General features: G+C 41.3%; 2 long non-coding RNA genes across 2 annotated transcripts; both read right to left on the reverse strand.

Annotated features, from left to right (window-relative positions):
• Positions 1–1,908: 1,908 nt before the first annotated feature.
• On the reverse strand, positions 1,909–5,177 carry LOC114554564 (uncharacterized). The gene is made up of 4 exons (XR_003692437.1): positions 5,078–5,177; positions 4,720–4,806; positions 3,555–4,608; positions 1,909–3,351 (listed from the first exon to the last, which is right to left on the reverse strand). It is a non-coding gene; the product is annotated as an uncharacterized LOC114554564 (long non-coding RNA).
• Positions 5,178–5,309: 132 nt separating this feature from the next.
• LOC114554565 (uncharacterized) lies at positions 5,310–9,814 on the reverse strand. The gene is made up of 4 exons (XR_003692438.1): positions 9,763–9,814; positions 6,237–6,933; positions 6,072–6,143; positions 5,310–5,930 (listed from the first exon to the last, which is right to left on the reverse strand). It is a non-coding gene; the product is annotated as an uncharacterized LOC114554565 (long non-coding RNA).
• Positions 9,815–18,634: the final 8,820 nt, after the last annotated feature.

Below are 18,634 nucleotides of genomic sequence, written 5' to 3' on the forward strand. Positions count from 1 at the left end.
TATATATATATATATATATATATATATATATATATATATATATACAGTGGGGAAATAAGTATTTGACCCCTTATGGATTTTGCAGGTTTGCCCACTTACAAAGAATGCAAAAATCTACAATTTTAATCATATGTACATTCTAACAGTGAAAGACAGAATCCCAAAGAAAATTCCAGAAAATCACATCATATGAATTTATTAAAATTGATAACCATCTGATGAGGAAAAACAAGTATTTGACCCCCTGGACAAACAGCAAGTATTCTGGCTCCTACAAGCCAGTTAGTCTTTCTTTAAGACACAGTCCCAATCCGAACCAATTATCTACATCAAATATACCTGCCTCACCTCGTTACCTGTATAAAAGACACCTGTGAACACCCAAACAACCAGCATCCAACATCACTACCATGGGCAAGACCAAAGAGCTTTCTACGGACATCAGGGACAAGATTGTTGATCTGCACAAGGCTGGGATGGGCTACAAGAGAATCGGAAAGCAACTTGGAGAGAAAAGATAAACTGTCGGTGCAGTTATCAGGAAATGGAAGAAGCACCACACCACCGCCAACCTCCCTCGGTCTGGGCCTCCACACAAGATCTTGCCTCGTGGGGTGTCCCTGATCATGCGAACGGTGAGGAATCATCCCAAAACCACAAGGGGGGGAACTGATGAATCAACTGAAGGCAGCTGGGACCACAGTTACAAAAGAAACGGTTGGTAACACACTACGCCGTCATGGATTGAAATCCTGCAGCGCACGCAAGGTCCCCCTGCTCAAGAAGAAACATGTACAGGCCCGCATGAAGTTCGCCATTCACCACCTGGACGACTCAGAAGAGGCCTGGAAGAAGGTGATGTGGTCAGATGAGACCAAAATAGAACTTTTTGGCCTCAACTCAACTCGTCGTGTTTGGAGGGCAAAGAACACAGAGTACAACCCAAAGAACACCATCCCCACCGTCAAGCATGGTGGTGGCAACATCATGCTTTGGGGATGTTTTTCAGCCAAGGGGACGGGACAACTCCATCGTATTGAGGGGAGGATGGACGGGGCCATGTATCGTGGAATTCTGGACTGACATCTCCTTCCCTCAGTGAGAGAGCTGAAGATGGGTCGAGGATGGGTGTTTCAGCACGACAACGACCCTAAGCACACCACCAAAGCAACAAAAGAGTGGCTGAAGAAGAAGCACATCAAGGTTCTGGAGTGGCCTAGCCAGTCTCCAGACCTGAATCTGATTGAAAATCTTTGGAGGGAGCTTAAAATTCGAGTTGCCAGGCGACAACCTCGGAACCTGAATGATTTGGAGGCTGTCTGCAGGAGGAGAGGCCAACATCCCTGCCGAAATGTGCACAAACTTTGTCACCAACTATAAAAACCGTTTGACATCTGTGCTGGCCAATAATGGCTTTTCTACAAAATATTAACATGTTGTTTGTCCAGGGGGTCAAATACTTGTTTTTCCTCATCAGATGGTTATCAATTTTAATAAATTCATATGATGTGATTTTCTGGATTTTTCTTTGGGATTCTGTCTTTCACTGTTAGAATGTACATATGATTAAAATTGTAGATTTTTGCATTCTTTGTAAGTGGGCAAACCTGCAAAATCAGCAAGGGGTCAAATACTTATTTCCCCCACTGTATATATTACTAAATACTAAAATACTATATATACTAAAAATATATAATGACACTGTTGTATCAAATACTTGACTTCCCTTATATTACAGTTTTCTTAGTATGTGTAACATTACAATTTCTTAAAACCTTTGCTTTCAATTATACACATTTTACTGTTCTCTAAATGTTATGCACTTATTAATGAGACATGTAAATATTGGTTAATGTAATGTCTTGTTTATTAAATACAACAATGACAGTTTAAACACACCATGCCCCATAGTGCAAGGTCACACATATACAAAACAAAATATATAAAATAAATATGAAATGGGCAAAATATACAGTATATACACACTAAACATCCCCCGCCCCCCTCCATCAATGTCCGTCATTTTCCCTTTTCGACCTCCCACCTCAGTTTTTCTGACTTATAAAAGGCAGACTCCTGGAACTCTTTCCAGGTCATCTCCTTCTCCATGCCCTGGTCTTTGTAAATAGAAAAGACTTTAGCAGGGCAGTAAATGTACTTCCCTGCTACTCCAGGGAACCACCACTTTGTCAAGTGTCAAATGTTTACCTGGCTCTGTCTGAGGCTCAGGAGTTGAACTTGGAGTCCCATCTGGTTTAACAGCAGGAGGGCATGCAGCGAACTCAAACAGCTTGGCTGGTGAGCTGGAAGATGACTGAGGAAGCTCAGCCTGGGCAGTGGGTGGGCTGCTTTGAGGAGGGGGATTCAGGGCAGGTGTTAAGTCTGTCTTGCTCCTGTGCTTATCCCAGTCTAGAGGAACTGGGCGGCAACCAGGCTCAACATATTCCAAGCCAAACTTCTCTCCAGTTCTGCCAGTGAAATGAAAAGCAGCATACTTCACACTCCCCAGCACTCTTTCAGAGACTGCATTTAGTTATGCCATTCAAGCTGGATCAAAGACAGTTGGGAGGTGAACATCTGGCTGTTTCAAGTCCACCAGGCGCTGATAATTCCACCGTGCCACCCCTGTCATCCCCTGGGCTTGGAACGGCTCTCTGTGGAGACGCGTGTTCCAGTGACCCACTGAGCCTGATGGAAATGGTATCCCTCTTGCTGTGAAGTGCCTCTGATGGGGATCCACACAGGAACTTTAGCACCTTCCCCCTGCACGTGGTTTAGCTGCAGTGTTCCTCCGTGCCTGTACAAGATCCCACCTTCAACCTCAGGATCAGGCACCCGCGCAAGATGTGTATGCGCTGAATGCGCCATGTCTTCAGCATAGAGGGCTTGAAGAGAGGAACGCCGTTTGGATCAGTTGCGAGGTAAAAGTGCTGGAAAACTCCCTCGACTCTCTTGACGAGCTCCTCAGGCTGTGGAATTCTGGTCCTGCAGTGCTCACGAATGTGTGCCTTTGTTGGGTTGGCAGGCTGAATGCCACAGAAGGCATATGCCTCTTTAAGCCTCTGCAGGTCTTCCTGATCCACCGCTGAAAAGGCTGCCGACAGGAACTGAGGAAAGGAACTGTACAGGGGATGATGCTCTGACACACACTCACGGAGGAACCGTCTCAAACAGTGGAACAAGTCCAGCTTGAGAATTATGTTTTCATTGTAGTGGGATCTTGATGCACAGGTGTTCAGCAGGTCACCAGTAGTGGCATCAGCAACAATGCTATTAGTAGTTGTCCAAGCATCCCAGTTCATATGTTCTCCTGTGTAATATTCTGCAACCTTAAATGCTGCGCAGCAATCCCTGAAAGAAGAAATAGAGACACAGTATAGCCATTAATGTTAAAGCAGTGATATCAATCCCTATTTACACTTCAGTTTATTCAGTCATAAAAATTAAATAAAATGAATGCAAAGTGAAATTATGAAAAATTAAAAGCAAAGTTAATTGTGATTATTAGCTGTTCATGTCACCAATCAAAGTAAAATCTACTGTTTATATCTTACCTGTCTACCCACTGGTAGTGGGCCTTCTCTATGGCTGCAGTGTTGTAGCGGTGGGCTATACCTTCATACATGGGCTTCAGTGACTTCTCTGTCTCAGACTGCACCATCACCCATCAAAGGATCATCCAGTTCTCATTCAGGACTGCATATGATGACATGGTCCCAGATGAAAAGGTGACCTTCCTAGCACCTTTTGCCCTGAAGAAGCTTTGTGATAGCACCCTCCTGGTGCTTGTACTCATGCAGTAGGCAGTCAGTTAGGTAGTGTGCAGACACAGAGATCCCGTTCCAGCCATCTGAATCCCCATACTCTCCAAAGGGAGCTGGCTTGGTTTCCTGTCTTATGAACTGAGTGATGGTTCTTAGGTCATACTTTCCTGCCTCACCGTCCACAATGTTCTGGCAGGTAAGGAGGAAGGCCAGGTGAGCACGCTCATATTTCAGGTGCATCATCTCCATGATCTGCTTTGCCATGTCGTTACCTGTGCGCCTGAGCTCGTCCATTACGGATTTACAGATGGCCTTCTTGTAGGTCAGTATTGCCAGCAACAGATTTGTGAACCTCTTTGATAGTTTTTCCAGCCACAGTGGATTGTCAGCATACCACCTTTTCCGGCAAACTTTACAGCACAGCCTGGATGAAAAAAGGTAGTACTGTCCAGTGATGCCAACAATCACACGAGGTCTACCAACACCTGCAGAGGCAACTCGGGCCTGAGCGCAACCTTCAATGCATGGCAGAGTATCGTTGTTCCTCAGCCTTGCCATTAAGTCATTCTCTGGCTTCCATATAAAGAAGGGATGGAGCTGAAAGTACTTTGGGGATGGAGGATCAGAGATGCTGTCAATTAATTCTGGCTGGGGAGGGAAACGCCACAATGACACCATCTTCATGGGGTTGTGGACAGGAATGGAGCCGGGCCAGAGACCCATCGATTCCAGCTCTGTCTTCATCCAGATCCTCTGCTGGTGAGAACACTTCTATCATGGTCATAGCCAGGAAGCTGTGGAGGAGGAATGCTGGGGACCCTTGATGGCCTGGTTACCGGCTGACCTAGTAAGACAAGAATAATAACAAGGCAAATTATTAAGATTTTGTGTTTGACTTGATTCTATCTTTATGAAATGCACACAATTCAAATAAAAAAAACATTCCAAAACGTACTTTGAGCTCTCTGTCCAATTGGTGGCTGCAGCGCTGGTTGACTGGGCTCTGCAGACGTATCGGGAGTAATCACAAGTGCCTCTGACACTATATAGAATATTAAACATTTCATTATTATTTACAGGTAAGAAAAAGTAAAAACGTAATATGACACTACACTTTACATCTACATTTTAGTCCCTGAAACTTAGCAGGCTGTACACTTAAATGCTGGCTTATCTTAAAACTGTGGAACAGTATCTGATATACAACAATTAAACATATTTTTAAGGATTTACAACAGTTATGATGGACACAACATATGGAACAACATATGGATATTTTTTAAAGACGCAAATACAGTTAAAATAATACACACCTGGAACTATTACAGTTGTCTCTGTTGGCTGAGGACCTGCTGTTTTTGGCATCAGAAACCTCAGCTCCTGAGGAAGGGGACCAGGTCTCCTTACAGTTGGCAGGGCCTGGGTTGCAAGGAGGGAAGGACAACAACAAAAATCAATTATTAGTTTATAACAGACACAAGCATAGGGAATAGGACAGAAAGCTTTAAATGGATGAAGCAAAATACAGTGCATTTACCATCTTCTTGTGAGCTCTTCAATTTAGATGTTCTAGACCGTGTAGCTGATGGTGCTAAAACAGAATAAGTCTTTTCAGTCATTTATATTTCTGGCAAAATACAAATATTTGTGTTAGTAAGTTAAGGCACCCATCTTTTACTTCACCTGCTTATCTTAGTCTTATATAGTGAAGTAGACTTTTTCTTATAATAATATATAAAGAATATGTTCATTCATTTTTTTTTAAAGGATTAATATTTAGTAGTCACTCATTAGAATTTAGCCTAAGCAGGGGAAGCAACATAACACACATACTGTACATGCAAACACATGCACTCAAGTGTTAGTAACCAGAGCAGTTTTACATGCAGTATATATTTTCATCCACATATGCAAAAGATTGATACTTACCCTCATCATGACTGGTTTCAATTCATAGTCACTAGGACAACAGGTAGAACACCAAAACACAAACATGACCAGAACATGGTCAACATGAGACGGAAAGCTTTAAGTCATGCTTCATATTGGGATAAGAATTCCTGGTTCCAGAGTTGCCTGCTGATGCAGGATGTTTTGGTAAAGAACCTCTATATGTTCCAGAAGCCTGAGGTGGTCTGGCAGTTGATGATGCTGGTGCAGAAACAGCTGTAAAACAGAACACAATGATATACAGTATATAACATATACTATATAGAACACAGGATTAATATCAAACAGGCTGAACTTTAAATCATTAAGAATCTTCAGGCAGTCAAAACAAACAAAAGACAACAAATGTTTACTCACAGCTTTGCTCATGTTGCTTGGTAGGAGAAATGCTCAGCATCACTCTCTCCAGCTCTTCATTTTCATCCATCACTGTGATGCAGAACAGACAAAAATTAGTATTGGCTACAATGACAGCATGTACTGTACATCTTTTTGACAAAACAAAGGAAAAACAAGACCCACCCATGGCTTCAGCAGGAGCATTTGACGTACGTGTCATCAGAGAAGAGCCAGAGGGGGATGAAGGCAGCTTCTTCTGCAGGTATTGCTGTAACTTGTGCATCCTTGTCCCTGAAGCACAGTATAGCTCAGTATAAAGGCTGCATAGCCATCATCCCTGCTGTCCCAAATCTCTCCCCAAGTGTTGTTGGCACAAGAGCCAAACCCAACCAGCTGGTCATCCTCTGTCACAACCTGTGACCTTGCCTCATAGTCAAGAAGACTGACTGGATTTCTTGAAAGCTAAGGGCATAGTTCACAAATGACAGTAGGCTGTCCTTGCTGTGCCCCTCTGCTATAAACACTCCTGCAGCCTCCTCCTTCACCTTGTTCCTGATTAGCTAGATGGTATATACCCTATATCCTATATCATTTTCAAGAAGCCAGCGGAAGGACTTCCCCTTGTATTTCCCAAACTGCAGGATGTATTCTCCAGCCACCTCAGATTTATCTGAGGCATCCCCACCTCTCTGACGGACGACACTGAGTGCATTTTGCCTGACCAGCTCCTCCCTTACAGGTGCAGACTTGTCCTGGAGAGATGGGTTGTCTTTAATGACTTTTGCAGAATTAGTAGGATCCTGACGAAGAGACCCCAGAGGTCCCTTGCCAAATGTAACTGCAATTCTCCCCGGAAAAAATATTTGTTTGCGCATTTTACCTGTCATGAAGAAAAGTCACGTAATTAGTATATTATTACAACATAGACATTGACTGTTTTCATAACAAATGTTAATAGGTAGGGTCTCAATGAAGTGAAAAAAATAGGTTTACATCTCAGCCTTTGTATAGTCATACTGTTTTTGTCTAGGGTTTGAAGATTTTTAAAAATACCAAATAGCTTTATTTCTTATTTTATATTTGATATTGTTGATGTTTTTCAACTTGATCAAGTGCCTGCCTGTCTTGACAACGAGCTCTGTGTTTGTTAAGTGAGACTGTTAACCCTTCAAAGATACAGCCCCTGTGGGTGAAACCCTTTGACCCACCCACAGGAAAGAACTCAAAGGTGAAGGGCGCTCAGGCAAATGTGTAAATTAAATACTACATTATAGATGGAATATAAATGTATATGATGTAGCCTATGAAAAAATAAAGCATACATAATATGTAGTATGTTGTTAACAACATTACCATATTCTGGTGTTCTCTGAACAGTGTAGAAATACTTTGCTATAAGTAAAAGTCCTGCATTCAAAATATACTAAAAGTACCAAAATTGAAAATGTTCATTATGCAGTATGGCTCATTTCAGAAACACATCTATATTACTAGATTGTAATTAGTGATGTAATAAATGCATATCACTGTAATGTTGCAGCTGGTAAAGTTGGAGCTGATTTTAACTACTGTATCTACAGTCGGGTAGTTTCATTTATAACATAATAATGTATGTGTTGATTAATAATAACCTGCAAAGTAACTTGTAAATAAAGCTGTCAAAAAAAAAGTAGAGCAATTAAAAGTACATATCCCTCTGAGATGTGTGACATTAGAGTATGAGAATCAGTGACGTTACATTACAGTAGCCTACTTAAGTAAATGTAGGCTAACGTGACTTAGTTATATTTCACCACTGGATCTAAACACTGAAAGTAAAACTGCCAGAAAACCAAAGACATGTTTTAGCTGCAGAAATACAACGGAGACTGATAGCTAGCAGTCAACGTAACGTTGAGTGTGAAGAAAACATGACGCATTTACATAACTCAAAGTAAGAAAATTCATTCATAGTTTGTCATTCTTGCAATGTGTGTATGTAGCTAACTACGTTAGCTAACGTTAGTATCCAGAGTATATCAAATCTTAACCGGCTGGTAACGTTAAAGCTAAACGGTAACGTTTACGTAGCGTTTCAGTTTAAGCTAAATTATATGAAAATGACTTGAATGGGCATTAACGTTAACTCACACAATGATGCTTTCGACTTAATAAAATGCCAATTTCCACTCACCACGAAAACAAATGGACAATAAACTAACACATGAATCAAGCCACGGTTTAAGGTTAACGTGACATTAAAGGTCCAATATGTAATATTTGTACTGTAATAAATCCAAAAATGACACCAATGCCTCATCAGATATTAAGGAAACATGTTAAACTGAAATACTATCTTTTCTGACAACAATGCTAATTTCAGTATTTTTTCTTTTTGAAATTTACATTCCGTGACGGAATTTATGTTTATGTTTTGATCTGTGTGTTGTTATCAACGGCCCAGTTTGACAGCCAGGCCGGGTTGCCAGATATACCTGTAAAAACGTAAACCCAGCACGCTACAGCTGTAACGGTTGAAAGATGGAGACAGCTTAGAGCCCAAAAGGACGCAGAGTCGGCTTATTTTCTCCTGAACCGGTAAGCATTAGCTTCACGCTAATTTATCACAGCTACTAGGGACGGGCATTTTTTGTCATTTCAACATTTGTGTACTCACATTGAATTATATAGCTAGAGTACCCGAGTTGGTTACTCGCAAAAACAATTGAGACATAGCCAGTAAAGTGATCCCGACTGGTTCTGGCTAATGCCGCCATGCTAACCCTGCTAACTGTTAACGTTACCGGGCAGCCCATGGCTGTTTACAGCGTGTAGCCTCTTCAGCGGCTGGAGCCGACAACGGTGAGTTATTTTAAACCACGAGAGGGGGGCTGTAAATCGGAAAGAGAGGACTGTGAGTTTGCAGTGTGTTTAGCGATTGTTGCCGTAATTCTAATCCAATGAAGTGTGTTCCGTCGGCAAGGTAGTGGTATTTTTAGCGTTTCGTATTGTAATTCTAAGCCGAGGAAGTGTGCCTGACTGGCGTGTGGAGAGGACAGTGAGGTTGTTGTGTTTTTAGCGGTTCATACTGTAATTTTAAGCCGAAAAAGTGTGTCTGTCAGTTGGTTACAGAGCTCAGCGTGAGCACGGGCTTTTAGCATCTAACGTTAGCTACTCCTCTGTGCTGTGGAGTAATGTCTGGCTATGTGAGACTAGCATCTACCGTTAGCTAGTCCTCTGTGCTGTGGAGTAATGTCTGGCTATGTGAGACTAGCATCTACCATTAGCTACTCTGCTGTGCTGTGGAGTAATGTCTGGCTATGTGAGAAAAGCGTCTAGCAACGTTGTTGTGAATGCTGCGGTCTCAGCCTGGCAACCTCCGTGAACTTCGAGTCTGGGCAGGAGGGGGCGGGGGAAACGACTCTCCAGTATTTTGAATTGGTAGTGCAGTAACTATTTTAACCGCTAGCTGCCAGTATTACACACAATATTACATATTGCACCTTTAACGTTAGCTAGTTAACATGTAGCTAATATCCATCCGAAAGTGGCGTTGACATGAAGCCTTTCGACACAATAAACTTAGCAGAAGAGTGACTAACTTTAATAGCATTCACGTTACGTTAAAATAGAAAACGTCAGACAGGGCCAACATCAAATTCCATTACACGTTTGTTCATTTAACATTTTTTCATTCATCTAAATATAACTTCATCTAAATATAACTTACCGTTTAGCGTAATGTTCAGCGGAGCTTAATCGGTGCGTGCTGTCAATCCACCGTCCAGACGAGCACTGAGGGCTCGGAAGCAATCGTCTTCACTCGCCGCTAAACTGCTCCAGGGAGCAAAACGACTCCAGTGCGCATGCCAGCGGCCAAAAGTATATTACATCCGTACTGGTTTAGCAGTACCATAGGAAATGAATGGGAATCAGTTTAGCGCCTGTGTGAATTCATCCACTTCAGAGGGACAGGTGTCGGGGGAGTTGATGGTGATTATCATCCAATAATTTCAAGAACGTTTCTTAAACTACTCCTGAAGGAATTTTACTTTATTAAAGGAAGATTTGATGGGGTTTAAAGATCTTGCACTGCCTTTTTCCCCACTGAAGCCTGTTTTTTTTTATATCCTGGAAAGTAATACTTTATTAGGCTACCCTAATTTTAAACTATTTAGACATGAAGTGAGGCGTTGAGTCTTATAGAGACAAAGTCAGACCACTGTAAGTCTCCCAAAAGACACCAGATAATTAAACTAGGTAGCATTATCTGCCAAATGTCATTAAGAGTATCATGTAAAAGCTTAAAAAAAACTATGAAGCATTGAGCAATTTAAAAATGTAAGCAGCGTGGCGGATTTGAGACTCAGCTTCCAGAGATAGCTCCATACAGCCAAGATAGCCGGGGGTTAGGAGAGAAAAAGCGACGTAGTATCAAGTTCTACAACACTTTATCAACGCCCACCTCAGAAGCTATAACTTCCAAGATAGCCAGGGGTTAGGAGAGATAGAGCGAGGTAGTATCAAGTTCTACAACACTTTATCAACACCCACCTCAGAAGCTATAACTTCCAGCTTCACAGTCTCGCAGCCACACCGCCACCTACAAATATGGAAATGGAATCGAGCTGTATTTAATGGCCTCCAATCTCTCACTTGTTTCACTGAGGGTGCATATTTGTTTTTTCTATTCATTCCCATGTAGGGCATGCTCTCTGTTCATTCTCATGTCGGACACACTCTCTCTATCTCATAGTCACTGCAGACACTGAGTTCAGATTTTAAATTGCTTTAGTTTTGAAATTATTGCCGTTGATTTGGCTGACGATGCCCATTGGAATTGTGGGTAACGCCTGATACGTGCCATGTAAAAATGAATGTATGCGAATTCTCATGGCTCATCCATAAAATGGGAACTTTAATCAGGTATATATGGTCATGGTGAGTTGGGCTCTAAGCTAAATCACATTTCCTCTAGCCACGGCTGCCACTGTAGTACTTTGTCAGTTATTTTGTCTGCTGAAAATACGAGCCCATTAGATTGTGTTGTCGTTTTGTTATTTTTTAATGTGGCCTCTACTCGCTTAGAATCGAACCCTCATCTAAAGCGCCATGATGCCGGCCTGCATTACCATGTTCGGCCACAACGAGGTGTCAATGGGCAGGTGGCGCTCTTTCCCAATGCCTCACAGATCTGATACTACTGCTGGAGCCTCATCGTTTACACTTTTTTACATCTGTATTTATACAGTGCTTTTCTAGTTTTAACAAGTAGCCTACTAAAAGAACTTTTACATATTACAGGAGCCATTTGCACACAGGTGTGTGTGTGTGTGTGTGTGTGTGTGTGTGTGTGTGTGTGTGTGTGTGTGTGTGTGTGTGTGTGTGTGTGTGTGTACTTTCTTATGGGGTGGGTGGGGGTGAATAACCAGTGATCAGTAAGTGTGGCCCTGATCTAAACATCTGATCTTTTCTCTGCTCTTGTCCTCTTCTTCCTCCTCCTCCTCTTCCAACTCTTCCTCCATGAACTTGTCCTGAGGTACATCCCATGTCCCTTATTTGATAGCTCCTCGACTCCTCTGTCCTCAGCTGAACCGGAAGTTGTTCCGTCCCTCCTCAGTGAAGGCCGTCTCAAAGCTCTTATTTCTGTCCTGAGGGCCGAGGAGCGAGCTTCGAGGAGGGAACACCTCGGAGATATAGCCGATATCAGCCTTCCCTGAAGCTGTGCAGATCTCTCCCGTGACTCCTCGGTGGGAGGGACTAAGACGCGAGGAAGGGAGGCAAGTGGAGGACTCCAGGAGGCAATTTAAGCAACATGAGATGCAGCTCTGGTTGTCGTCCCCTGCCTCTCCCTCCTACTCTCCTTGCTCTCTGTCTATTTTCGGCATCCACTGTTCCAAGCAGGTAATCTGACCTTTGACCTATTTATAGGCCTATATTAAAAAGCAGTGATTGGTTAGTGATCATTTAAGCAAGTAGTGTTTACTCGTGTGAGGAGAGTGTGTGACCTGGTTAAAAAGTGTATCATTTTGATTGGTTGTGTTTGGAAAAGGACAGCAAGTCACTTCCTGTCAGATTTTTGTGTCTTTAGGTAGAGAAGCGTGTGTAGTGTGTTTTATGCAATTGAAAACTGAGTGAAAGGCTGAGAAATAGCTCATGGTCTTGGAGATTTGGTGTGTAGTTTTGCTCTTTAAATGAGAGGTTTCAAAAATCGGTTGACATGTAAAGATTTTGTGTGTAAGTAGTTGTAAAAACCTGTAACCTATTATGAAGCCTGTTCTTTTCATCTTCTGCAAAGTAATTACTTAGGCAAGTTAGGCTGCTCTAATTTTAAACTCTTTAGACTTTTCAGGATTCATAAGAGACTACTAGGTGTTTGTCAATGTCAAGGAAGGATTCTTCGAAGCCAGAATTTCGAGGATGCTACATCAAACTAATGTAACGTTAACATTATACCATCCACAGCGTTACACTGATAGCTTTCTCGTCTTTTCTGACAGGGACTAAGGAACAAACGGAGACGTTCATACGTCTACGTGTAGGCAGCAAGCAGCTGTTTACCAGGGGGAGGGACACCGCTGCCAACGGATATCGGTGAGAAGCTTCGCTATTGTTTAATGTTCACAAGTAATAGCTGTGTAATCTGCTTTTTATTCCCCCCCTCATTCACATAGGCTTATTTTGGAGATGATGGGGATCGGAGGGAGGGTCTCCCACGACCAGGTCAAGAAGAAGTGGGACAACCTAAAAGCGAAGTGGGAGATATTTACTTCGGGGGTATTAATGTATGGACATAATTGTTATGCACATCTTAATGTAACTTGTGATTTTTGAAGTAAGCCTTGGATGTTAACCTGACAGACTTGGGCCTGCTGACAGTAAGTTTAGATGTAGTGATGTGTACTATAGTAGTAGTAATACATCATCACAACAACCTTTTGATCTTCACTGTTTAGGAATGCAAGTGTCCTGCCACAGGTCAGGGGACAGAAGATGGGAAGGCGCCGGCAGCAACTTGGCCCTGGTTCGCCCTCATGGACGAGGCATTAGGGCAGTCTGCGGCAGTCCCGCCCCCCTGCCTCATTGCCTCGATCCAAGAGGACAAACCAGGGCCAAGCACTGCACAAGAGGTAGAGGAAGGGATTGATGAGGAGGAGGAGGAGGAGGAGGAGGAGGAGAAGGGAGAGAGTGGATCCATTCCTCCAACTCATCAAGCAGGACATAAAATATCAGAGAGAGGCAGATGAGAGGAGGGAAGAAGAGGCCGAGGTCAAAACGTTTTTTTTTTACTGTTTGGAGAGGTTGGCGGAAAAATAAAGTAAATTAAATGTAACTGGTTTTGTCTTTGCCCCTTTTTTAATTATTCAATATAAATTGTCTATGTCCATTTAAAAAAAAAAAAACCTTATTGTTCTTTAGACTGCAGTAGAAAAAACTTGGTAAGTAACAAATAACTAGCATGTGAAGCCTAGAACAATGTACTGAACAATATCTTCACCCTTATTTACGTTTTGTGGTTAGGTATTCCAAGCTCTACAAAAACATTCATCTTGGTTACAAAAAAATATTTATTTATATATTGACAACTGTATACATGAAGCAAAACATTCATTCAAACAACATTTTCATATCTACAACTATATACAACAACTTAAACATTTACAACTATATACAACAACACACACATGCAAGAGGTGAACTGCAGACGGAGCAAAAGATACCTCGCCTTTGCAGTTTAACACTACAATGCCAGTAAATGCAGACACAAGTGTGGCTACAGTTTTCAAAAACGCAGACAGCGTTTGCTGCAATATAACTTTTAATGGCTAGATGGCATGGCAGTCAATGTCACTTCCTAGACAGACAGGGACCACAGTGTTCTCTATGACCCAGGCACAAGACAAAAGCTTTCCTAGGCTCTGGTGACAGGCTGGAGGTCGAAGGTTAAGGCACCTTTATTTCTATAGCACCTTTCAGGAACAAGGCAATGTAAGTGCTTCAGATAAAACATTATAGTTCCTATAACCTGTTATCTCGGACTGTCTCTCTGCTCACTCAGTCGCTAGAGTGGAGTTGTGGTTGCCTACGTAACTGGAAGTTCTAAAGCTTTTGGCAGCTAAGATGGCTAGGACTAGTAGTAGCTAATGTTGCAAGAGGTTTGTGTGTGGCGCTGTTATCATGTTAGATTGAATTGTAGTAGGACTCAACTGATCCGATTAATGATACTAGAGACTTTAAAGACTCGGGTGAAAGATCCGAGTGAGTCAGGACTCAAACAGGTTTAGGGGATAAGTGCCTTGGTACGCCACCGATACCAGTCCAGCAGCAAGACTATAGGTAAACACAGCAGAGGTAAATGGGCTTGTGGCAGCATACATAGTGGAGGAACTGGTACCAGTTTAGACAGTGGAATCACCGTCTTTCCAAAATAATTAGGCCTACAGATAATGAAGAGCAGACGTTACTACTGTAGCCTTGTTTTGGACTAATTTTGGGCTGATGGTTACAACTTTGTTGTCATGGTATTAAAGAGCATACAAGAGAGATCTTGTGTATGTCCAGCAGCTGAGCAGCCTGATTAATAATGTTTCCAGACCTCTGCATGTTTACAGATATTACCAACAATTATATTAAATAAAATTACATTTGGAAAAATATAACTCAGTGTAATGATCCGTTTTCTTACCGTTTTCTTTAACCATTTATGTTATGTATGTAAAGTCTTCTTACTGTTTGGTTGAACAGACGTGATTCCAGAGCGAGTCAGGAGGCAGAGACACAGAAGAGGAAGAAGCTCCATCGCTGTCGATGTCTCCTAATGATAAAGCATCACTTTAACATCACAACGTCTCTATTAATGGAGATGGAGCCACTCCTAACGGGTACTGATGCAACATCAGCAACACCTCCGGCACAAATCCTTCAGAATAAAAGCGTCATCCTCACATACAGTAACTATGACTCATGCATTCTGCACAAAAGCTTCTCATAATGTGTGCAAACTGCAAAAACCTCTTTATAATCATATGGACATTACATCTTGTTATTAATATAATTATAAAAACCTCAGAGCCTCAAATTAACACGTAAATTCACTGCACAGTTTCAACTTTACTGTTGCACAAAATGTCTTCATCTCCTGACCACTTTATCAGCAGAAGTAAAACCGTTTCCGGTGCAATTTCTTCAGAATAAAAGTTAATTAACTAAATGTTGCACAGAAAGGAGATACTGTGTGAGTTGGCAGTAAGATGCAGCCGTTCTGGATCACCAACCAGGTAGAGTGTGATTAATACTTTCTGATAATTTGATTATGAAGTAAGGTATGGCTAATCCACAGATGCATTCTGGCATAGGAGAAGAAAACTCTGGGTTGGAACTTGTTTTGGTGGAACATTTGCACCCCGCAAAAGAAAACCGCCACATACAATACTGAATGAAGTTAACTGTTGACACACCACAGTAACATGAGCTATTTACATGAGCTGATACATGGTTAAATATCATTAGCTCTTACCAGAGTATCTCCGTGTATACTTCGTCCACAGCAATCCCACACACCTCACACGGTGGATGTGAGGCATTTATCCTAGAAATGTTCTTCCGTGGATCCAGACTAGCAAAGGGGTTAAAAAAGGGTATTCCTGCAGACTGTACCATTACACCCATCTTTTGTAAACCTAAAAGTATTATGTGTACTTCTACCTGAGATCTTCTCCAACAGTTTGTATTGATGACTCCTGCAGCTGAATCTGACATAAGACAGTTATTACTTTTAAATAACCATTAGCGTATAGTTAGACTTAAAGGATGTGTAAATACCACTTTTTTAAGTGAATGTTGGGTATACACATAATGATATAATGAATAAAGATGATGAAAAAGCTTAATTTGAAAGTGTTACAGTCCATCTGTAGTATTAAGTCATGTTCTTCCACGGATTCTCCCAGATTCATGTTAACTTCCAGCTGTTTGAGTAAATATATATTTAGATTTATATAGGTGGAGTGATTGAGAGTTTCCCAAAAGTCATTCTAGTTATCAGAATGAAACTTTATTATGACGATCAATGTGGAGGATTAATCAAAACACTGAAACCTGTTGAGCAGCCAGGATACATGTTGTAGTATCAGAAGTATGTTTGTAGTTTGTTTCTTTTCTCAAAGTTTGAACACAGAAACATCCACAACAGTCACAACATATAGTTTAACATATTTCATCTTTTATTTAGATAGAAATGATGAAGAGCTGCCTGAAATTACATGATGCCGTGAGAGTGAATCAGATAAAACATACTGTACATACACAATTCTATCTATATATACTCTATATATGATATTCTATATCACAGCCAACAACAGTGTATAGTTCAACCTGACAAACTCTTGACTTAGCACCTTAAGACATAAAAAGAAGCAGAACATGATTGTCCTAAGCAATGTCAATGACACAAATATCCAAATAAAGAAATGAGTAACATTATATTTTCAAGAGCTCTTACACATATACAAATACAAATATGGCTCAATAGATCATGTCTTATTTTAAATGCAAAAAAAAACAGTTAGTTTATATTTGTCGAAGCAACCTTCTACTATTACGCCTTCTCAATCCGGGGTGTTTTTGGGTACAGAGGAGTTGGAAGTTGTTAATGAGTTTAATACCTGGGTGTGATTATAGACTCCACATTTTCTTTCAAAAATCATGTTAAAATGATTTCCAAAAGAATTAAATTCAATCTTTTTAATTTTAGGGAAATTTAGAGGATCTCTGTCAGATCCAGCTACTCTGATGTTCTTGCACTCAATGAGTGAACTACTGCATCACCAGCTGCTCTATGTCGGGTTCTACTATCCTAAAACCAGTTGAGCTTTTGTACAAAAAGGCACTCAAAATTCTAGATAAGAAACCTTTTTCTTATCATCATTGCAAAATCTTAGAGAAATACAATTTACTGACGTTTGATCATTTTTGTAAATTTTCCTCAATATGCTTAATTTATAAAGTACTACATGGCTTGGCACCACCCCCATTGCAAGAGTTTATTAAATACAGACAGACTCGCATTACTAGAGCTGTTGTAAACAGGGACTGTGAGGTTCCTTTTAGAAAAACTTCTTTTAGCCATAATGCACTATCTATTGAAGGTAGTGCATTATGGAAAACACTACCCCCAACTATAAGGGAATGTCCCACTCTGGCCACCTTTAAAAGCCAGGTAAAGGTGTGGCTTAGAGCTAACCAAACGTGCAGTCACCTCTGACTGCATGCTGTACCGTATTAGCCCAGTAGAGTGTGCTAATAATCGTCTTAACACTTACTAATAAATTGTCTTGTTTGTTTTTCTTTCATTTAGTTTTTCCCTGTTTTATATAACAAATGTTATTACTGTATATATTTTGTCTTTGTGACGGACGGCAGAATCACCGGAAGCACAAGCTAAACAGTGTAGTAGACGAGCGGAAAGTTTCATTATTTCAATCAGTTTAAAATTATTAACACTAAATAAAGTGTAATAATAATACTATCTTCGTCGTGCTGTTATCGGTGGAGGTAGGGCATCTGGTAGGTGCTCACAAAGAGCGGGATTTGAAGAAGTTGGAGATGGCAGGATTGGATACCTTCTTCCACCAAACGTTTTCAGGGACCTCATTAAATCGCCGAGTCTGCCCGACTTCAGTCCACATGATTTCTGTTTTGACAGCCAGGCCAGGTTGCCAGATATACCTGTAAAAATGTAAACCCAGCGCGCCATGAAAGCAGAAATACAAACTAACAGGCTCAACGGAGATAGACAGTTTTTTTTTAGGTCGGGTAAAATCTAACAGTTGCGTGACCAGAGATGTAACAAACCCCGGGTAAATACTGGAGATGTATTTGAAAGATGGAGACAGCTGAGAGCCCAAAAGGACGCAGAGTTGGTTAATTTCCTCCTGAACAGGTGAGCATTAGCTTCAGGCTAATTTATCACAGCTACAATTGGGACGGGCATTTTATGTCATTTCAACATTAGTGTACTCACACTGAATTAGCTATATAGCAGGGTTACAAAAATGTATTTGAGTGATATCCTCCGTGTTACTCTGTCCTGTTTTCTCCCTTTCATTCCAAACTAAACAGCTGACAACCTGCAGGTGGAGGCGGTGGAGACAGGCTCGGACACACACGCCGCGGGCCGCTGTGGACTCGTGTCAGTCTCGCAGGTGGTTTCAGGAAAGAGGCTGCATGTGCAACGGTTAATGATCAGTTATTTAATTTCATTGTGCTATCTTTTGGAAGGCTGGCTGCCAAAAATCGCCACTTACTAGATAATAAATTAGCCTGAGGTAAACGCTAGCTATCAGTAAACAGTGACCAGTGTTTGTGTGTGTTTGTGTGTGTGTGTGTGTGTGTGTGTGTGTGTGTGTGTGTGTGCCACCCCCGCGAAGCTCCAACATGCAGACAGCAGAGGAGGAGAAGAAAGTAGCTGCACCTTCACCAAAATGAAGACTGAAAAACAACTATTTTGGTACAAACATTTACTCACCATGTGGCAGATAGCCACATATATATAGATAGATATAATTTATTAATTATATATTATTTAAATTTAATATTTTGTG

Source organism: Perca flavescens, chromosome 4, assembly GCF_004354835.1.
Source record: "Perca flavescens isolate YP-PL-M2 chromosome 4, PFLA_1.0, whole genome shotgun sequence".
NCBI lineage: Eukaryota > Metazoa > Chordata > Actinopteri > Perciformes > Percidae > Perca > Perca flavescens.